This window comes from Somniosus microcephalus, unplaced genomic scaffold, assembly GCF_052327205.1.
Source record: "Somniosus microcephalus isolate GS21.2 unplaced genomic scaffold, FLI_Smic_1.0 unresolved_chr4, whole genome shotgun sequence".
Classification (NCBI taxonomy): Eukaryota; Metazoa; Chordata; class Chondrichthyes; order Squaliformes; family Somniosidae; genus Somniosus; species Somniosus microcephalus.
In genome coordinates, this window is record NW_028225182.1 from 10,667,089 (window position 1) to 10,688,826 (window position 21,738).

Genomic DNA, 21,738 nt, shown 5'->3' on the forward strand with positions numbered 1-21,738 from the left:
GAAGCGCCACAATTTCTCATTTATTTAATGTGACAAGACACAAGCACAGGTATTCGCTCAAAATCAACCTGCAGGTGGTCACACAGAATAAACAGAGCCAGAGAGACAGGCAGAATCGGGAAACACCGGCAAATACACGAGAGATATTGACAAGGTGAGAAAGCGCTTTGCGATCAAAAAATTGCCTGAATCCCTGTGGTTAATGAAAGGGCTTTTGATGCTTGATTTCCTTACACACCTTGGAATTCAGATGAACCTGGTTCATGGTTTGCAGAACAATTTAAACCCCTGGGTTAAATCCATTAATTATTCGCTTTTCCCCAGCTCCAGAGCTCAGATTGTTACTGCCCATCCCTGGAGCTGCAAGATACCAGGGACCCAGGACAAACCTCCCCATACACCGAGCACAAGTTCAGGAAAACCCCGGGGGAGATGATATCCCGGTCACTGAGCCTTCATCAGCATTGAACAAGCACCCGGACGGAAACGTTCTTCATGCGGAAGTGATGAGATGCAGAAGTTAACGGAACAAGTCAGGATGGCCGAGCGGTCTAAGGCGCTGCGTTCAGGTCGCAGTCTCCTCTGGAGGCGTGGGTTCGAATCCCACTTCTGACAGTCTTTACTTTTAATTACGAAGCGGAACTCATTTATTTTCACACCACTGTAATGACATTGGGACATCCCTTAAAAGTGGGATTCAGCAGTTCACCTGCTCCATTCACATAGAAACATAGAAGATAGGAGCAGCAGTAGGCCATTCGGGCCCTCGAGCCTGCTCCGCCATTTAATGAGATCATGGCTGATCATCCACATTCAGTACCCTGTCCCTGCTTTCTCCCCATATCCCTTTATCTCTTTAGCCTTAAGAAATATATCTAACTCCTTCTTGAATATATTTAATGAATTGGCCTCAACTGCCTTCTGTGGTACAGAATTCAACAGGTTCACCACTCTCTGGGTGAAGAAATTCCTCCTCATCTCATCCCTTAATGGCTTACCCCTTATCCTTAGACTGTGACCGCTGGTTCTGGATTCCCGCACCATCGGGATCATTCTTCCTGCATCTAGTGTGTCTAGTCCTGTTAGAATTTTGTAAGTTTCAATGAGATCCCCTCTCGTTCTTTTAACTCTAGCGAATATAAGCCTAATCATCTCAATCTGTCTTCATACGTCATTCCTGCCATCCCATGTATCAGTCTGGTGAATCTTCGCTGCACTCCCTCCATGGCAAGAACATCCTTCCTCAGATAAGGTGACCAAAGCTGCACACAATACTCTAGGTATGGTCTCACCAAGGCCTTGTACAAATGCAGCAAGACATCCTTGCTCCTGTACTCGAAACCTCTCAATATAAAGGCCAACATTTGCCTTCTTAACCACCTGCTGCACCTGCATGCTTACCTTCAGCGATTGGTGCACACGGACACCCAGGTCTCATTGCAGTTCCCCTTTTCCCAATCTATTGACATTCTGATAATAAGCTGTCTTCCTGTTTTTGCCACCAAAGTTGATAACCTCACATTTATCCACATTAAACTGCATCTGCCATGCTTCTGTTAATCACCTAACCTGTCCATATCATACTGGAGTTTCTCTGCATCCTCCTCAGAGCACACATGCCCACCCAGCTTTGTGTCATCTGCACACTTGGAGTTATTACATCTAGTTCAACCTTCTAGATCATTAATATATATTGTGAGTAGCTGGAGTCCTAGCACTTATCCCTGCCCTACCCCACTAGTAATTGCCTGCCACTTGGAAACAGACCCGTTTAGACATACTCTTTGCTTCCTGTCTGCCAACCAGTTCTCTATCTAAGTCTGTACCTTACCCCCAATCCCATGTGCTTTAACTTTGCACGCCAATCTCTTATGTGGGACCTTCTGAAAGTCCAAATACACCACATCCACTGGTTCTCCCTTATCTATTCTACCAGTTACATCCTCAAAAAATTCTAACATTTCCATCTGACCTGGTACTGAAGGTGGAGACGGTTCCACAGTGTAGCAGTTATCACGTTTGCGGAATCATTTTGTTGGAACTTGCTCCTTCTGCTTGTCCAGGGGCGAGATTGCTCTCCTGTGTGTGGAAATAACAAATAAAACAAAAGAATTAGGAGCTGGAGTAGCCCATATATTGTGTAAAATGAGATATGGGTAACAGTTAACAGTTAACATGCAAAGCACAAAACTTGCTGACAAGGGTGGTGCTGTTGCTGTTTGGCGAACCGACCTCTACCTAGCGGAAGCTGTACGCCAACTCTCCAACACCTCCTCCTACCTCCGCCTGGACCATGACCCCACTACCGAATATCAAGTCACCATCTGCAAGACTGTCACTGACCTCGTATGAGAAGAGATTGAGTAAACTAGGCCTGCAATCTCTTGAATTCGGAAGAATGGGAGGGGATCTCATTAAGCATGCACAATTATTACAGGGTTTGATCGGTTGGATGCTGGGAGAATGTTTCCCTTGGCTGGGGAGTCTAGAACCAGGGGCCACAACCTCAGGATAAAGGTTAGGCCATTCAGGACTGAGAGGAGAAGAAATTTCTTCACACAGAGGGTGGTGAATCTTTGGAATTTTCTACCCCAGATGGCTGTGGAGGCTCAGTCATTGGGTTTGTTCAAAACAGAAGTCGGTAGATTTCTGTCTGGTAAGGGCATCAAGGGATATGGCGATAGGGCCGGTGAATGGATTTGAGGCAGGAGGTCAGCCATGGTCTCATAGAATCCCCTACATTTGCTTAAAAATCTGTTCCATTATCTCTGACGAAAGGTTATCGACCTGAAACGTTAACTCTGTTTCTCTCTTCGCAGAAGCTGCCTGACCTGCTGAGTATCTCCAGCATTTTCTGTTTTAATTCAGATTTCCAGCATCTGCAGTATTTTCTCAGTTCGCATTTCTTTCATTGTGCAAAACAAGGTTATCGCTCAATTAATGACGCTTTGAAAGCAACATAAAAGTTTAACAAAATAAATACGGCCTAACGTGGGGCTCGAACCTACGATTGTGAAATTAAGAGCCTCATGCTCTACCGACTGAGCTAGCCGGGCCGGTCGAAACTACATTTCATTGTCGCTGATTGCAGTCAGGCCCGGCCCGGTCACAACAGCATGTCTGAGCCGCGTTTCTGCAAACTACGAAACAAGTTCTCCAGAAGCCCAAGGCGTATAATGAACTCAAGCAGCAAAATCCCTTTCATTAAGCACAGGCAATTTTCTGATCGCAAAGCGCTTTAGTCCTTGTCAATATCTCTTGTCTATTTCCCGGAGATTCCCGATTCTGTCTTTCTCTCTGGCTCTGTTTATTGTGTCTGTGGCCACCTGCGGGTTGATTTTGAAGGAATACCTGTGTTTGTGTTTGCTTGGTACGTTAAACAAATGAGGGCATCAGGCGCTTCTGTGAATGACACTGAGGAATCAGGAGAAGGCAGGAGGAATGAAACAGTGTTTGTGGAACGTGTGTATATGAAAACAGCGCGGTTTATATTTTCGGACCTCGTGGCGCAACGGTAGCGCGTCTGACTCCAGATCAGAAGGCTGCGTGTTCAAATCACGTCGGGGTCAATGTTCTTCCGGGTAATTTAAGATTTATTGTTTTCTTTGCCGTTTCACAATAACCAGACTCTTGCTCCAAAGACTGTCTCACTCTTTCCACAGTGTCAGGGAGAGAAGCGCCACAATTCCTCATTTATTTAATGTGACAAGACACAAGCACAGGTATTCGCTCAAAATCAACCTGCAGGTGGTCACACAGAATAAACAGAGCCAGAGAGACAGGCAGAATCGGGAAACACCGGCAAATACACGAGAGATATTGACAAGGTGAAAAAGCGCTTTGCGATCAAAAAATTGCCTGAATCCCTGCGGTTAATGAAAGGGCTTTTGATGCTTGATTTCCTTACACACCTTGGAGTTCAGATGAACCTGGTTCATGGTTTGCAGAACAATTTAAACCCCTGGGTTAAATCCATTAATTATTCGCTTTTCCCCAGCTCCAGAGCTCAGATTGTTACTGCCCATCCCTGGAGCTGCAAGATACCAGGGACCCAGGACAAACCTCCCCATACACCGAGCACAAGTTCAGGAAAACCCCGGGGGAGATGATATCCCGGTCACTGAGCCTTCATCAGCATTGAACAAGCACCCGGACGGAAACGTTCTTCATGCGGAAGTGATGAGATGCAGAAGTTAACGGAACAAGTCAGGATGGCCGAGCGGTCTAAGGCGCTGCGTTCAGGTCGCAGTCTCCTCTGGAGGCGTGGGTTCGAATCCCACTTCTGACAGTCTTTACTTTTAATTACCAAGCGGAACTCATTTATTTTCACACCACTGTAATGACATTGGGACATCCCTTAAAAGTGGGATTCAGCAGTTCACCTGCTCCATTCACATAGAAACATAGAAGATAGGAGCAGGAGTAGGCCATTCGGCCCCTCGAGCCTGCTCCGCCATTTAATGAGATCATGGCTGATCATCCACATTCAGTACCCTGTCCCTGCTTTCTCCCCATATCCCTTTATCTCTTTAGCCTTAAGAAATATATCTAACTCCTTCTTGAATATATTTAATGAATTGGCCTCAACTGCCTTCTGTGGTACAGAATTCAACAGGTTCACCACTCTCTGGGTGAAGAAATTCCTCCTCATCTCAGCCCTTAGTGGCTTACCCCTTATCCTTAGACTGTGACCGCTGGTTCTGGATCCCGCACCATCGGGATCATTCTTCCTGCATCTAGTGTGTCTAGTCCTGTTAGAATTATGTAAGTTTCAATGAGATCCCCTCTCGTTCTTTTAACTCTAGCGAATATAAGCCTAATCATCTCAATCTGTCTTCATACGTCATTCCTGCCATCCCATGTATCAGTCTGGTGAATCTTCGCTGCACTCCCTCCATGGCAAGAACATCCTTCCTCAGATAAGGTGACCAAAGCTGCACACAATACTCTAGGTATGGTCTCACCAAGGCCTTGTACAAATGCAGCAAGACATCCTTGCTCCTATACTCGAAACCTCTCACTATAAAGGCCAACATTTGCCTTCTTAACCACCTGCTGCACCTGCATGCTTACCTTCAGCGATTGGTGCACACGGACACCCAGGTCTCATTGCAGTTCCCCTTTTCCCAATCTATTGACATTCTGATAATAAGCTGTCTTCCTGTTTTTGCCACCAAAGTTGATAACCTCACATTTATCCACATTAAACTGCATCTGCCATGCTTCTGTTAATCACCTAACCTGTCCATATCATACTGGAGTTTCTCTGCGTCCTCCTCAGAGCACACATGCCCACCCAGCTTTGTGTCGTCTGCACACTAGGAGTTATTACATCTAGTTCAACCTTCTAGATCATTAATATATATTGTGAGTAGCTGGAGTCCTAGCACTTATCCCTGCCCTACCCCACTAGTAATTGCCTGCCACTTGGAAACAGACCCGTTTAGACATACTCTTTGCTTCCTGTCTGCCAACCAGTTCTCTATCTAAGTCTGTACCTTACCCCCAATCCCATGTGCTTTAACTTTGCACGCCAATCTCTTATGTGGGACCATCTGAAAGTCCAAATACACCACATCCACTGGTTCTCCCTTATCTATTCTACCAGTTACATCCTCAAAAAATTCTAACATTTCCATCTGACCTGGTACTGAAAGTGGAGACGGTTCCACAGTGTAGCAGTTATCACGTTTGCGGAATCATTTTGTTGGAACTTGCTCCTTCTGCTTGTCCAGGGGCGAGATTGCTCTCCTGTGTGTGGAAATAACAAATAAAACAAAAAAATTAGGAGCTGGAGTAGCCCATATATTGTGTAAAATGAGATATGGGTAACAGTTAACAGTTAACATGCAAAGCACAAAACTTGCTGACAAGGGTGGTGCTGTTGCTGTTTGGCGAACCGACATCTACCTAGCGGAAGCTGTACGCCAACTCTCCAACACCTCCTCCTACCTCCGCCTGGACCATGACCCCACTACCGAATATCAAGTCACCATCTGCAAGACTGTCACTGACCTCGTATGAGAAGAGATTGAGTAAACTAGGCCTGCAATCTCTTGAATTCGGAAGAATGGGAGGGGATCTCATTAAGCATGCACAATTATTACAGGGTTTGATCGGTTGGATGCTGGGAGAATGTTTCCCTTGGCTGGGGAGTCTAGAACCAGGTGCCACAACCTCAGGATAAAGGTTAGGCCATTCAGGACTGAGAGGAGAAGACATTTCTTCACACAGAGGGTGGTGAATCTTTGGAATTTTCTACCCCAGATAGCTGTGGAGGCTCAGTCATTGGGTATGTTCAAAACAGAAGTCGGTAGATTTCTGTCTGGTAAGGGCATCAAGGGATATGGCGATAGGGCCGGTGAATGGATTTGAGGCAGGAGATCAGGCATGGTCTCATAGAATCCCCTACATTTGCTTAAAAATCTGTTCCATTGTCTCTGACGAAAGGTTATCGACCTGAAACGTTAACTCTCTTTCTCTCTTCGCAGAAGCTGCCTGACCTGCTGAGTATCTCCAGCATTTTCTGTTTCAATTCAGATTTCCAGCATCTGCAGTATTTTCTCAGTTCGCATTTCTTTCATTGTGCAAAACAAGGTTATCGCTCAATTAATGACGCTTTGAAAGCAACATAAAAGTTTAACAAAATAAATACCGCCAACGTGGGGCTCGAACCCACGACTCTGAAATTAAGAACCTCATGCTCTACCGACTGAGCTAGCCGGGCCGGTCGAAACTATATTTCATTGTCGCTGATTGCAGTCAGGCCCGGCCCGGTCACAACAGCATGTCTGAGCCGCGTTTCTGCAAACTACGAAACAAGTTCTCCAGAAGCCCAAGGCGTATAAGGAACTCAAGCAGCAAAATCCCTTTCATTAACCACAGGCAATTTTCTGATCGCAAAGCGCTTTAGTCCTTGTCAATATCTCTTGTCTATTTCCCGGAGATTCCCGATTCTGTCTTTCTCTCTGGCTCTGTTTATTGTGTCTGTGGCCACCTGCGGGTTGATTTTGAAGGAATACCTGTGTTTGTGTCTGCTTGGTACGTTAAACAAATGAGGGCATCAGGCGCTTCTGTGAATGACACTGAGGAATCAGGAGAAGGCAGGAGGAATGAAACAGTGTTTGTGGAACGTGTGTATATGAAAACAGCGCGGTTTATATTTTCGGACCTCGTGGCGCAACGGTAGCGCGTCTGACTCCAGATCAGAAGGCTGCGTGTTCAAATCACGTCGGGGTCAATGTTCTTCCGGGTAATTTAAGATTTATTGTTTTCTTTGCCGTTTCACAATAACCAGACTCTTGCTCCAAAGACTGTCTCACTCTTTCCCCAGTGTCAGGGAAAGAGGCGCCACAATTCCTCATTTATTTAATGTGACAAGACACAAGCACAGGTATTCGCTCAAAATCAACCTGCAGGTGGTCACACAGAATAATCAGAGCCAGAGAGACAGGCAGAATCGGGAAACACCGGCAAATACACGAGAGATATTGACAAGGTGAGAAAGCGCTTTGCGATCAAAAAATTGCCTGAATCCCTGTGGTTAATGAAAGGGCTTTTGATGCTTGATTTCCTTACACACCTTGGAATTCAGATGAACCTGGTTCATGGTTTGCAGAACAATTTAAACCCCTGGGTTAAATCCATTAATTATTCGCTTTTCCCCAGCTCCAGAGCTCAGATTGTTACTGCCCATCCCTGGAGCTGCAAGATACCAGGGACCCAGGACAAACCTCCCCATACACCGAGCACAAGTTCAGGAAAACCCCGGGGGAGATGATATCCCGGTCACTGAGCCTTCATCAGTATTGAACAAGCACCCGGACGGAAACGTTCTTCATGCGGAAGTGATGAGATGCAGAAGTTAACGGAACAAGTCAGGATGGCCGAGCGGTCTAAGGCGCTGCGTTCAGGTCGCAGTCTCCTCTGGAGGCGTGGGTTCGAATCCCACTTCTGACAGTCTTCACTTTTAATTACCAAGCGGAACTCATTTATTTTCACACCACTGTAATGACATTGGGACATCCCTTAAAAGTGGGATTCAGCAGTTCACCTGCTCCATTCACATAGAAACATAGAAGATAGGAGCAGGAGTAGGCCATTCGGCCCCTCGAGCCTGCTCCGCCATTTAATGAGATCATGGCTGATCATCCACATTCAGTACCCTGTCCCTGCTTTCTCCCCATATCCCTTTATCTCTTTAGCCTTAAGAAATATATCTAACTCCTTCTTGAATATATTTAATGAATTGGCCTCAACTGCCTTCTGTGGTACAGAATTCAACAGGTTCACCACTCTCTGGGTGAAGAAATTCCTCCTCATCTCAGCCCTTAGTGGCTTACCCCTTATCCTTAGACTGTGACCGCTGGTTCTGGATTCCCGCACCATCGGGATCATTCTTCCTGCATCTAGTGTGTCTAGTCCTGTTAGAATTTTGTAAGTTTCAATGAGATCCCCTCTCGTTCTTTTAACTCTAGCGAATATAAGCCTAATCATCTCAATCTGTCTTCATACGTCATTCCTGCCATCCCATGTATCAGTCTGGTGAATCTTCGCTGCACTCCCTCCATGGCAAGAACATCCTTCCTCAGATAAGGTGACCAAAGCTGCACACAATACTCTAGGTATGGTCTCACCAAGGCCTTGTACAAATGCAGCAAGACATCCTTGCTCCTATACTCGAAACCTCTCACTATAAAGGCCAACATTTGCCTTCTTAACCACCTGCTGCACCTGCATGCTTACCTTCAGCGATTGGTGCACACGGACACCCAGGTCTCATTGCAGTTCCCCTTTTCCCAATCTATTGACATTCTGATAATAAGCTGTCTTCCTGTTTTTGCCACCAAAGTTGATAACCTCACATTTATCCACATTAAACTGCATCTGCCATGCTTCTGTTAATCACCTAACCTGTCCATATCATACTGGAGTTTCTCTGCGTCCTCCTCAGAGCACACATGCCCACCCAGCTTTGTGTCGTCTGCACACTAGGAGTTATTACATCTAGTTCAACCTTCTAGATCATTAATATATATTGTGAGTAGCTGGAGTCCTAGCACTTATCCCTGCCCTACCCCACTAGTAATTGCCTGCCACTTGGAAACAGACCCGTTTAGACATACTCTTTGCTTCCTGTCTGCCAACCAGTTCTCTATCTAAGTCTGTACCTTACCCCCAATCCCATGTGCTTTAACTTTGCACGCCAATCTCTTATGTGGGACCATCTGAAAGTCCAAATACACCACATCCACTGGTTCTCCCTTATCTATTCTACCAGTTACATCCTCAAAAAATTCTAACATTTCCATCTGACCTGGTACTGAAAGTGGAGACGGTTCCACAGTGTAGCAGTTATCACGTTTGCGGAATCATTTTGTTGGAACTTGCTCCTTCTGCTTGTCCAGGGGCGAGATTGCTCTCCTGTGTGTGGAAATAACAAATAAAACAAAAAAATTAGGAGCTGGAGTAGCCCATATATTGTGTAAAATGAGATATGGGTAACAGTTAACAGTTAACATGCAAAGCACAAAACTTGCTGACAAGGGTGGTGCTGTTGCTGTTTGGCGAACCGACCTCTACCTAGCGGAAGCTGTACGCCAACTCTCCAACACCTCCTCCTACCTCCGCCTGGACCATGACCCCACTACCGAATATCAAGTCACCATCTGCAAGACTGTCACTGACCTCGTATGAGAAGAGATTGAGTAAACTAGGCCTGCAATCTCTTGAATTCGGAAGAATGGGAGGGGATCTCATTAAGCATGCACAATTATTACAGGGTTTGATCGGTTGGATGCTGGGAGAATGTTTCCCTTGGCTGGGGAGTCTAGAACCAGGTGCCACAACCTCAGGATAAAGGTTAGGCCATTCAGGACTGAGAGGAGAAGACATTTCTTCACACAGAGGGTGGTGAATCTTTGGAATTTTCTACCCCAGATAGCTGTGGAGGCTCAGTCATTGGGTATGTTCAAAACAGAAGTCGGTAGATTTCTGTCTGGTAAGGGCATCAAGGGATATGGCGATAGGGCCGGTGAATGGATTTGAGGCAGGAGATCAGGCATGGTCTCATAGAATCCCCTACATTTGCTTAAAAATCTGTTCCATTGTCTCTGACGAAAGGTTATCGACCTGAAACGTTAACTCTCTTTCTCTCTTCGCAGAAGCTGCCTGACCTGCTGAGTATCTCCAGCATTTTCTGTTTCAATTCAGATTTCCAGCATCTGCAGTATTTTCTCAGTTCGCATTTCTTTCATTGTGCAAAACAAGGTTATCGCTCAATTAAAGACGCTTTGAAAGCAACATAAAAGTTTAACAAAATAAATACCGCCAACGTGGGGCTCGAACCCACGACTCTGAAATTAAGAACCTCATGCTCTACCGACTGAGCTAGCCGGGCCGGTCGAAACTATATTTCATTGTCGCTGATTGCAGTCAGGCCCGGCCCGGTCACAACAGCATGTCTGAGCCGCGTTTCTGCAAACTACGAAACAAGTTCTCCAGAAGCCCAAGGCGTATAAGGAACTCAAGCAGCAAAATCCCTTTCATTAACCACAGGCAATTTTCTGATCGCAAAGCGCTTTAGTCCTTGTCAATATCTCTTGTCTATTTCCCGGAGATTCCCGATTCTGTCTTTCTCTCTGGCTCTGTTTATTGTGTCTGTGGCCACCTGCGGGTTGATTTTGAAGGAATACCTGTGTTTGTGTCTGCTTGGTACGTTAAACAAATGAGGGCATCAGGCGCTTCTGTGAATGACACTGAGGAATCAGGAGAAGGCAGGAGGAATGAAACAGTGTTTGTGGAACGTGTGTATATGAAAACAGCGCGGTTTATATTTTCGGACCTCGTGGCGCAACGGTAGCGCGTCTGACTCCAGATCAGAAGGCTGCGTGTTCAAATCACGTCGGGGTCAATGTTCTTCCGGGTAATTTAAGATTTATTGTTTTCTTTGCCGTTTCACAATAACCAGACTCTTGCTCCAAAGACTGTCTCACTCTTTCCCCAGTGTCAGGGAAAGAGGCGCCACAATTCCTCATTTATTTAATGTGACAAGACACAAGCACAGGTATTCGCTCAAAATCAACCTGCAGGTGGTCACACAGAATAATCAGAGCCAGAGAGACAGGCAGAATCGGGAAACACCGGCAAATACACGAGAGATATTGACAAGGTGAGAAAGCGCTTTGCGATCAAAAAATTGCCTGAATCCCTGTGGTTAATGAAAGGGCTTTTGATGCTTGATTTCCTTACACACCTTGGAATTCAGATGAACCTGGTTCATGGTTTGCAGAACAATTTAAACCCCTGGGTTAAATCCATTAATTATTCGCTTTTCCCCAGCTCCAGAGCTCAGATTGTTACTGCCCATCCCTGGAGCTGCAAGATACCAGGGACCCAGGACAAACCTCCCCATACACCGAGCACAAGTTCAGGAAAACCCCGGGGGAGATGATATCCCGGTCACTGAGCCTTCATCAGTATTGAACAAGCACCCGGACGGAAACGTTCTTCATGCGGAAGTGATGAGATGCAGAAGTTAACGGAACAAGTCAGGATGGCCGAGCGGTCTAAGGCGCTGCGTTCAGGTCGCAGTCTCCTCTGGAGGCGTGGGTTCGAATCCCACTTCTGACAGTCTTCACTTTTAATTACCAAGCGGAACTCATTTATTTTCACACCACTGTAATGACATTGGGACATCCCTTAAAAGTGGGATTCAGCAGTTCACCTGCTCCATTCACATAGAAACATAGAAGATAGGAGCAGGAGTAGGCCATTCGGCCCCTCGAGCCTGCTCCGCCATTTAATGAGATCATGGCTGATCATCCACATTCAGTACCCTGTCCCTGCTTTCTCCCCATATCCCTTTATCTCTTTAGCCTTAAGAAATATATCTAACTCCTTCTTGAATATATTTAATGAATTGGCCTCAACTGCCTTCTGTGGTACAGAATTCAACAGGTTCACCACTCTCTGGGTGAAGAAATTCCTCCTCATCTCAGCCCTTAGTGGCTTACCCCTTATCCTTAGACTGTGACCGCTGGTTCTGGATTCCCGCACCATCGGGATCATTCTTCCTGCATCTAGTGTGTCTAGTCCTGTTAGAATTTTGTAAGTTTCAATGAGATCCCCTCTCGTTCTTTTAACTCGAGCGAATATAAGCCTAATCATCTCAATCTGTCTTCATACGTCATTCCTGCCATCCCATGTATCAGTCTGGTGAATCTTCGCTGCACTCCCTCCATGGCAAGAACATCCTTCCTCAGATAAGGTGACCAAAGCTGCACACAATACTCTAGGTATGGTCTCACCAAGGCCTTGTACAAATGCAGCAAGACATCCTTGCTCCTATACTCGAAACCTCTCACTATAAAGGCCAACATTTGCCTTCTTAACCACCTGCTGCACCTGCATGCTTACCTTCAGCGATTGGTGCACACGGACACCCAGGTCTCATTGCAGTTCCCCTTTTCCCAATCTATTGACATTCTGATAATAAGCTGTCTTCCTGTTTTTGCCACCAAAGTTGATAACCTCACATTTATCCACATTAAACTGCATCTGCCATGCTTCTGTTAATCACCTAACCTGTCCATATCATACTGGAGTTTCTCTGCGTCCTCCTCAGAGCACACATGCCCACCCAGCTTTGTGTCGTCTGCACACTAGGAGTTATTACATCTAGTTCAACCTTCTAGATCATTAATATATATTGTGAGTAGCTGGAGTCCTAGCACTTATCCCTGCCCTACCCCACTAGTAATTGCCTGCCACTTGGAAACAGACCCGTTTAGACATACTCTTTGCTTCCTGTCTGCCAACCAGTTCTCTATCTAAGTCTGTACCTTACCCCCAATCCCATGTGCTTTAACTTTGCACGCCAATCTCTTATGTGGGACCATCTGAAAGTCCAAATACACCACATCCACTGGTTCTCCCTTATCTATTCTACCAGTTACATCCTCAAAAAATTCTAACATTTCCATCTGACCTGGTACTGAAAGTGGAGACGGTTCCACAGTGTAGCAGTTATCACGTTTGCGGAATCATTTTGTTGGAACTTGCTCCTTCTGCTTGTCCAGGGGCGAGATTGCTCTCCTGTGTGTGGAAATAACAAATAAAACAAAAAAATTAGGAGCTGGAGTAGCCCATATATTGTGTAAAATGAGATATGGGTAACAGTTAACAGTTAACATGCAAAGCACAAAACTTGCTGACAAGGGTGGTGCTGTTGCTGTTTGGCGAACCGACCTCTACCTAGCGGAAGCTGTACGCCAACTCTCCAACACCTCCTCCTACCTCCGCCTGGACCATGACCCCACTACCGAATATCAAGTCACCATCTGCAAGACTGTCACTGACCTCGTATGAGAAGAGATTGAGTAAACTAGGCCTGCAATCTCTTGAATTCGGAAGAATGGGAGGGGATCTCATTAAGCATGCACAATTATTACAGGGTTTGATCGGTTGGATGCTGGGAGAATGTTTCCCTTGGCTGGGGAGTCTAGAACCAGGTGCCACAACCTCAGGATAAAGGTTAGGCCATTCAGGACTGAGAGGAGAAGACATTTCTTCACACAGAGGGTGGTGAATCTTTGGAATTTTCTACCCCAGATAGCTGTGGAGGCTCAGTCATTGGGTATGTTCAAAACAGAAGTCGGTAGATTTCTGTCTGGTAAGGGCATCAAGGGATATGGCGATAGGGCCGGTGAATGGATTTGAGGCAGGAGATCAGGCATGGTCTCATAGAATCCCCTACATTTGCTTAAAAATCTGTTCCATTGTCTCTGACGAAAGGTTATCGACCTGAAACGTTAACTCTCTTTCTCTCTTCGCAGAAGCTGCCTGACCTGCTGAGTATCTCCAGCATTTTCTGTTTCAATTCAGATTTCCAGCATCTGCAGTATTTTCTCAGTTCGCATTTCTTTCATTGTGCAAAACAAGGTTATCGCTCAATTAATGACGCTTTGAAAGCAACATAAAAGTTTAACAAAATAAATACCGCCTAACGTGGGGCTCGAACCCACGACTCTGAAAATAAGAACCTCATGCTCTACCGACTGAGCTAGCCGGGCCGGTCGAAACTATATTTCATTGTCGCTGATTGCAGTCAGGCCCGGCCCGGTCACAACAGCATGTCTGAGCCGCGTTTCTGCAAACTACGAAACAAGTTCTCCAGAAGCCCAAGGCGTATAAGGAACTCAAGCAGCAAAATCCCTTTCATTAACCACAGGCAATTTTCTGATCGCAAAGCGCTTTAGTCCTTGTCAATATCTCTTGTCTATTTCCCGGAGATTCCCGATTCTGTCTTTCTCTCTGGCTCTGTTTATTGTGTCTGTGGCCACCTGCGGGTTGATTTTGAAGGAATACCTGTGTTTGTGTCTGCTTGGTACGTTAAACAAATGAGGGCATCAGGCGCTTCTGTGAATGACACTGAGGAATCAGGAGAAGGCAGGAGGAATGAAACAGTGTTTGTGGAACGTGTGTATATGAAAACAGCGCGGTTTATATTTTCGGACCTCGTGGCGCAACGGTAGCGCGTCTGACTCCAGATCAGAAGGCTGCGTGTTCAAATCACGTCGGGGTCAATGTTCTTCCGGGTAATTTAAGATTTATTGTTTTCTTTGCCGTTTCACAATAACCAGACTCTTGCTCCAAAGACTGTCTCACTCTTTCCCCAGTGTCAGGGAAAGAGGCGCCACAATTCCTCATTTATTTAATGTGACAAGACACAAGCACAGGTATTCGCTCAAAATCAACCTGCAGGTGGTCACACAGAATAATCAGAGCCAGAGAGACAGGCAGAATCGGGAAACACCGGCAAATACACGAGAGATATTGACAAGGTGAGAAAGCGCTTTGCGATCAAAAAATTGCCTGAATCCCTGTGGTTAATGAAAGGGCTTTTGATGCTTGATTTCCTTACACACCTTGGAATTCAGATGAACCTGGTTCATGGTTTGCAGAACAATTTAAACCCCTGGGTTAAATCCATTAATTATTCGCTTTTCCCCAGCTCCAGAGCTCAGATTGTTACTGCCCATCCCTGGAGCTGCAAGATACCAGGGACCCAGGACAAACCTCCCCATACACCGAGCACAAGTTCAGGAAAACCCCGGGGGAGATGATATCCCGGTCACTGAGCCTTCATCAGTATTGAACAAGCACCCGGACGGAAACGTTCTTCATGCGGAAGTGATGAGATGCAGAAGTTAACGGAACAAGTCAGGATGGCCGAGCGGTCTAAGGCGCTGCGTTCAGGTCGCAGTCTCCTCTGGAGGCGTGGGTTCGAATCCCACTTCTGACAGTCTTTACTTTTAATTACCAAGCGGAACTCATTTATTTTCACACCACTGTAATGACATTGGGACATCCCTTAAAAGTGGGATTCAGCAGTTCACCTGCTCCATTCACATAGAAACATAGAAGATAGGAGCAGGAGTAGGCCATTCGGCCCCTCGAGCCTGCTCCGCCATTTAATGAGATCATGGCTGATCATCCACATTCAGTACCCTGTCCCTGCTTTCTCCCCATATCCCTTTATCTCTTTAGCCTTAAGAAATATATCTAACTCCTTCTTGAATATATTTAATGAATTGGCCTCAACTGCCTTCTGTGGTACAGGATTCAACAGGTTCACCACTCTCTGGGTGAAGAAATTCCTCCTCATCTCAGACCTTAGTGGCTTACCCCTTATCCTTAGACTGTGACCGCTGGTTCTGGATTCCCGCACCATCGGGATCATTCTTCCTGCATCTAGTGTGTCTAGTCCTGTTAGAATTTTGTAAGTTTCAATGAGATCCCCTCTCGTTCTTTTAACTCTAGCGAATATAAGCCTAATCATCTCAATCTGTCTTCATACGTCATTCCTGCCATCCCATGTATCAGTCTGGTGAATCTTCGCTGCACTCCCTCCAAGGGAAGAACATCCTTCCTCAGATAAGGTGACCAAAGCTGCACACAGTACTCTAGGTATGGTCTCACCAAGGCCTTGTACAAATGCAGCAAGACATCCTTGCTCCTGTACTCGAAACCTCTCACTATAAAGGCCAACATTTGACTTCTTAACCACCTGCTGCACCTGCATGCTTACCTTCAGCGATTGGTGCACACGGACACCCAGGTCTCATTGCAGTTCCCCTTTTCCCAATCTATTGACATTCTGATAATAAGCTGTCTTCCTGTTTTTGCCACCAAAGTTGATAACCTCACATTTATCCATATTAAACTGCATCTGCCATGCTTCTGTTAATCACCTAACCTCTCCATATCATACTGGAGTTTCTCTGCATCCTCCTCACAGCACACATGCCCACCCAGCTTTGTGTCGTCTGCACACTTGGAGTTATTACATCTAGTTCAACCTTCTAGATCATTAATATATATTGTGAGTAGCTGGAGTCCTAGCACTTATCCCTGCCCTACCCCACTAGTAATTGCCTGCCACTTGGAAACAGTCCCGTTTAGACATACTCTTTGCTTCCTGTCTGCCAACCAGTTCTCTATCTAAGTCTGTACCTTACCCCCAATCCCATGTGCTTTAACTTTGCACGCCAATCTCTTATGTGGGACCTTATCGAAAGCCTTCTGAAAGTCCAAATTCACCACATCCACTGGTTCTCCCTTATCTATTCTACCAGTTACATCCTCAAAAAAGTCTAACATTTCCATCTGACCTGGTACTGAAAGTGGAGACGGTTCCACAGTGTAGCAGTTATCACGTTTGCGGAATCATTTTGTTGGAACTTGCTCCTTCTGCTTGTCCAGGGGCGAGATTGCTCTCCTGTGTGTGGAAATAACAAATAAAACAAAAGAATTAGGAGCTGGAGTAGCCCATATATTGTGTAAAATGAGATATGGGTAACAGTTAACAGTTAACATGCAAAGCACAAAACTTGCTGACAAGGGTGGTGCTGTTGCTGTTTGGCGAACCGACCTCTACCTAGCGGAAGCTGTACGCCAACTCTCCAAAACCTCCTCCTACCTCCGCCTGGACCATGACCCCACTACCGAATATCAAGTCACCATTTGCAAGACTGTCACTGACCTCGTATGAGAAGAGATTGAGTAAACTAGGCCTGCAATCTCTTGAATTCGGAAGAATGGGAGGGGATCTCATTAAGCATGCAAAATTATTACAGGGTTTGATCGGTTGGATGCTGGGAGAATGTTTCCCTTGGCTGGTGAGTCTAGAACCAGGGGCCACAGCCTCAGGATAAAGGTTAGGCCATTCAGGACTGAGAGGAGAAGAAATTTCTTCACACAGAGTGTGGTGAATCTTTGGAATTTTCTACCCCAGATGGCTGTGGAGGCTTAGTCATTGGGTATGTTCAAAGCAGAAGTCGGTAGGTTTCTGTCTGGTAAGGGCATCAAGGGATATGGCGATAGGGCCGGTGAATGGATTTGAGGCAGGAGATCAGCCATGATCTCATAGAATCCCCTACATTTGCTTAAAAATCTGTTCCATTACCTCTTTTTTCCAGTTCTGACGAAAGGTTATCGACCTGAAACGCTAACTCTGTTTCTCTCTTCGCAGAAGCTGCCTGACCTGCTGAGTATCTCCAGCATTTTCTGTTTCAATTCAGATTTCCAGCATCTGCAGTATTTTCTCAGTTCGCATTTCTTTCATTGTGCTAAACAAGGTTATCGCTCAATTAATGACGCTTTGAAAGCAACATAAAAGTTTAACAAAATAAATACCGGCTAACGTGGGGCTGGAACTCACGACTCTGAAATTAAGAGTCTCATGCTCTACCGACTGAGCTAGCCGGGCCGGTCGAAACTCTGTTTCATTGTCGCTGATTGCAGTCAGGCCCGGCCCGGTCACAACAGCATGTCTGAGCCGCGTTTCTGGACACTACGAAACAAGTTCTCCAGAAGCCAAAGGCGTATAAGGAACTCAAGCAGCAAAATCCCTTTCATTAACCACAGGGGTTCAGGCAATTTTCTGATCGCAAAGTGCTTTAGTCCTTGTCAATATCTCTTGTCTATTTCCCGGAGATTCCCGATTCTGTCTTTCTCTCTGGCTCTGTTTATTGTGTCTGTGGCCACCTGCGGGTTGATTTTGAAGGAATACCTGTGTTTGTGTCTGCTTGTTACGTTAAACAAATGAGGGCATCAGGCGCTTCTGCGAATGACACTGAGGAATCAGGAGAAGGCAGGAGGAATGAAACAGTGTTTGTGGAACGTGTGTATATGAAAACAGCGCGGTTTATATTGTCGGAGCTCGTGGCGCAACGGTAGCGTGTCTGACTCCGCATCAGAAGGCTGCGTTTTCAAATCACGTCGGGGTCACTGTTCCTTTGGGTAATTCCAGAATTATTCTTTTCTTTGCCGTTTCACAATAACCAGACACTTGCTCCAACGACTGTCTCACTCTTTCCCCAGTGTCAGGGAGAGAAGCGCCACAATTCCTCATTTATTTAATGTGACAAGACACAAGCACAGGTATTCGCTCAAAATCAACCTGCAGGTGGCCACACAGAATAAACAGAGCCAGAGAGACAGGCAGAATCGGGAAACACCGGAAAATACACGAGAGATATTGACAAGGTGAGAAAGCGCTTTGCGATCAAAAAATTGCCTGAATCCCTGTGGTTAATGAAAGGGCTTTTGATGCTTGATTTCCTTACACACCTTGGAATTCAGATGAACCTGGTTCATGGTTTGCAGAACAATTTAAACCCCTGGGTTAAATCCATTAATTATTCGCTTTTCCCCAGCTCCAGAGCTCAGAGTGTTACTGCCCATCCCTGGAGCTGCAAGATACCAGGGACCCAGGACAAACCTCCCCATACACCGAGCACAAGTTCAGGAAATCCCCGGGGGAGATGATATCCCGGTCACTGAGCCTTCATCAGCATTGAACAAGCACCCGGACGGAAACGTTCTTCATGCGGAAGTGATGAGATGCATAAGTTAACGGAGCAAGTCAGGATGGCCGAGCGGTCTAAGGCGCTGCGTTCAGGTCGCAGTCTCCTCTGGAGGCGTGGGTTCGAATCCCACTTCTGACAGTCTTTACTTTTAATTACCAAGCGGAACTCATTTATTTTCACACCACTGTAATGACATTGGGACATCCCTTAAAAGTGGGATTCAGCAGTTCACCTGCTCCATTCACATAGAAACATAGAAGATAGGAGCAGGAGTAGGCCATTCGGCCCCTCGAGCCTACTCCGCCATTTAATGAGATCATGGCTGATCATCCACATTCAGTACCCTGTCCCTGCTTTCTCCCCATATCCCTTTATCTCTTTAGCCTTAAGAAATATATCTAACTCCTTCTTGAATATATTTAATGAATTGGCCTCAACTGCCTTCTGTGGTACAGAATTCAACAGGTTCACCACTCTCTGGGTGAAGAAATTCCTCCTCATCTCAGCCCTTAGTGGCTTACCCCTTATCCTTAGACTGTGACCGCTGGTTCTGGATTCCCGCACCATCGGGATCATTCTTCCTGCATCTAGTGTGTCTAGTCCTGTTAGAATTTTGTAAGTTTCAATGAGATCCCCTCTCGTTCTTTTAACTCTAGCGAATATAAGCCTAATCATCTCAATCTGTCTTCATACGTCATTCCTGCCATCCCATGTATCAGTCTGGTGAATCTTCGCTGCACTCCCTCCATGGCAAGAACATCCTTCCTCAGATAAGGTGACCAAAGCTGCACACAATACTCTAGGTATGGTCTCACCAAGGCCTTGTACAAATGCAGCAAGACATCCTTGCTCCTGTACTCGAAACCTCTCACTATAAAGGCCAACATTTGCCTTCTTAACCACCTGCTGCACCTGCATGCTTACCTTCAGCGATTGGTGCACACGGACACCCAGGTCTCATTGCAGTTTCCCTTTTCCCAATCTATTGACATTCTGATAATAAGCTGTCTTCCTGTTTTTGCCACCAAAGTTGATAACCTCACATTTATCCACATTATACTGCATCTGCCATGCTTCTGTTAATCACCTAACCTGTCCATATCATACTGGAGTTTCTCTGCATCCTCCTCACAACACACATGCCCACCCAGCTTTGTGTCGTCTGCACACTTGGAGTTATTACATCTAGTTCAACCTTCTAGATCATTAATATATATTGTGAGTAGCTGGAGTCCTAGCACTTATCCCTGCCCTACCCCACTAGTAATTGCCTGCCACTTGGAAACAGACCCGTTTAGACATACTCTTTGCTTCCTGTCTGCCAACCAGTTCTCTATCTAAGTCTGTACCTTACCCCCAATCCCATGTGCTTTAGCTTTGCACGCCAATCTCTTATGTGGGACCTTCTGAAAGTCCAAATACACCACATCCACTGGTTCTCCCTTATCTATTCTACCAGTTACATCCTCAAAAAATTCTAACATTTCCATCTGACCTGGTACTGAAAGTGGAGACGGTTCCACAGTGTAGCAGTTGTCACGTTTGCGGAATCATTTTGTTGGAACCTGCTCCTTCTGCTTGTCCAGGGGCGAGATTGCTCTCCTGTGTGTGGAAATAACAAATAAAACAAAAGAATTAGGAGCTGGAGTAGCCCATATATTGTGTAAAATGAGATATGGGTAACAGTTAACAGTTAACATGCAAAGCACAAAACTTGCTGACAAGGGTGGTGCTGTTGCTGTTTGGCGAACCGACCTCTACCTAGTGGAAGCTGTACGCCAACTCTCCAACACCTCCTCCTACCTCCGCCTGGACCATGACCCCACTACCGAATATCAAGTCACCATCTGCAAGACTGTCACTGACCTCGTATGAGAAGAGATTGAGTAAACTAGTCCTGCAATCTCTTGAATTCGGAAGTATGGGAGGGGATCTCATTAAGCATGCACAATTATTACAGGGTTTGATCGGTTGGATGCTGGGAGAATGTTTCCCATGGCTGGGGAGTCTAGAACCAGGGGCCACAACCTCAGGATAAAGGTTAGGCCATTCAGGACTGAGAGGAGAAGAAATTTCTTCACACAGAGGGTGGTGAATCTTTGGAATTTTCTACCCCAGATGGCTGTGGAGGCTCAGTCATTGGGTATGTTCAAAACAGAAGTCGGTAGATTTCTGTCTGGTAAGGGCATCAAGGGATATGGCGATAGGGCCGGTGAATGGATTTGAGGCAGGAGGTCAGCCATGGTCTCAAAGAATCCCCTACATTTGCTTAAAAATCTGTTCCATTATCTCTGACGAAAGGTTATCGACCTGAAACGTTAACTCTGTTTCTCTCTTCGCAGAAGCTGCCTGACCTGCTGAGTATCTCCAGCATTTTCTGTTTCAATTCAGATTTCCAGCATCTGCAGTATTTTCTCAGTTCGCATTTCTTTCATTGTGCAAAACAAGGTTATCGCTCAATTAATGACGCTTTGAAAGCAACATAAAAGTTTAACAAAATAAATACCGCCTAACGTGGGGCTCGAACCCACGACTCTGAAATTAAGAGCCTCATGCTCTACCGACTGAGCTAGCCGGGCCGGTCGAAATTATATTTCATTGTCGCTGATTGCAGTCAGGCCCGGCCCGGTCACAACAGCATGTCTGAGCCGCGTTTCTGCAAACTACGAAACAAGTTCTCCAGAAGCCCAAGGCGTATAAGGAACTCAAGCAGCAAAATCCCTTTCATTAACCACAGGCAATTTTCTGATCGCAAAGCGCTTTAGTCCTTGTCAATATCTCTTGTCTATTTCCCGGAGATTCCCGATTCTGTCTTTCTCTCTGGCTCTGTTTATTGTGTCTGTGGCCACCTGCGGGTTGATTTTGA

At 45.9% G+C, this 21,738-nt stretch overlaps 12 non-coding genes across 12 annotated transcripts; 10 read left to right on the forward strand and 2 right to left on the reverse strand.

Annotated features, from left to right (window-relative positions):
• The first annotated feature begins 532 nt into the window (after positions 1–532).
• Positions 533–615, forward strand: trnal-cag (transfer RNA leucine (anticodon CAG)). The gene has a single exon. It is a non-coding gene; the product is annotated as a tRNA-Leu (tRNA).
• A 2,882-nt stretch (positions 616–3,497) lies between these two features.
• Positions 3,498–3,569, forward strand: trnaw-cca (transfer RNA tryptophan (anticodon CCA)). The gene has a single exon. It is a non-coding gene; the product is annotated as a tRNA-Trp (tRNA).
• A 636-nt stretch (positions 3,570–4,205) lies between these two features.
• Positions 4,206–4,288, forward strand: trnal-cag (transfer RNA leucine (anticodon CAG)). Its single transcript has one exon. It is a non-coding gene; the product is annotated as a tRNA-Leu (tRNA).
• Positions 4,289–7,168: 2,880 nt separating this feature from the next.
• On the forward strand, positions 7,169–7,240 carry trnaw-cca (transfer RNA tryptophan (anticodon CCA)). Its single transcript has one exon. It is a non-coding gene; the product is annotated as a tRNA-Trp (tRNA).
• A 636-nt stretch (positions 7,241–7,876) lies between these two features.
• On the forward strand, positions 7,877–7,959 carry trnal-cag (transfer RNA leucine (anticodon CAG)). Its single transcript has one exon. It is a non-coding gene; the product is annotated as a tRNA-Leu (tRNA).
• A 2,881-nt stretch (positions 7,960–10,840) lies between these two features.
• trnaw-cca (transfer RNA tryptophan (anticodon CCA)) lies at positions 10,841–10,912 on the forward strand. Its single transcript has one exon. It is a non-coding gene; the product is annotated as a tRNA-Trp (tRNA).
• A 636-nt stretch (positions 10,913–11,548) lies between these two features.
• On the forward strand, positions 11,549–11,631 carry trnal-cag (transfer RNA leucine (anticodon CAG)). The gene has a single exon. It is a non-coding gene; the product is annotated as a tRNA-Leu (tRNA).
• Positions 11,632–13,999: 2,368 nt separating this feature from the next.
• Positions 14,000–14,072, reverse strand: trnak-cuu (transfer RNA lysine (anticodon CUU)). The gene has a single exon. It is a non-coding gene; the product is annotated as a tRNA-Lys (tRNA).
• A 441-nt stretch (positions 14,073–14,513) lies between these two features.
• On the forward strand, positions 14,514–14,585 carry trnaw-cca (transfer RNA tryptophan (anticodon CCA)). Its single transcript has one exon. It is a non-coding gene; the product is annotated as a tRNA-Trp (tRNA).
• Positions 14,586–15,221: 636 nt separating this feature from the next.
• Positions 15,222–15,304, forward strand: trnal-cag (transfer RNA leucine (anticodon CAG)). Its single transcript has one exon. It is a non-coding gene; the product is annotated as a tRNA-Leu (tRNA).
• Positions 15,305–18,927: 3,623 nt separating this feature from the next.
• trnal-cag (transfer RNA leucine (anticodon CAG)) lies at positions 18,928–19,010 on the forward strand. Its single transcript has one exon. It is a non-coding gene; the product is annotated as a tRNA-Leu (tRNA).
• A 2,368-nt stretch (positions 19,011–21,378) lies between these two features.
• trnak-cuu (transfer RNA lysine (anticodon CUU)) lies at positions 21,379–21,451 on the reverse strand. The gene has a single exon. It is a non-coding gene; the product is annotated as a tRNA-Lys (tRNA).
• Between the last annotated feature and the right edge of the window lie 287 nt (positions 21,452–21,738).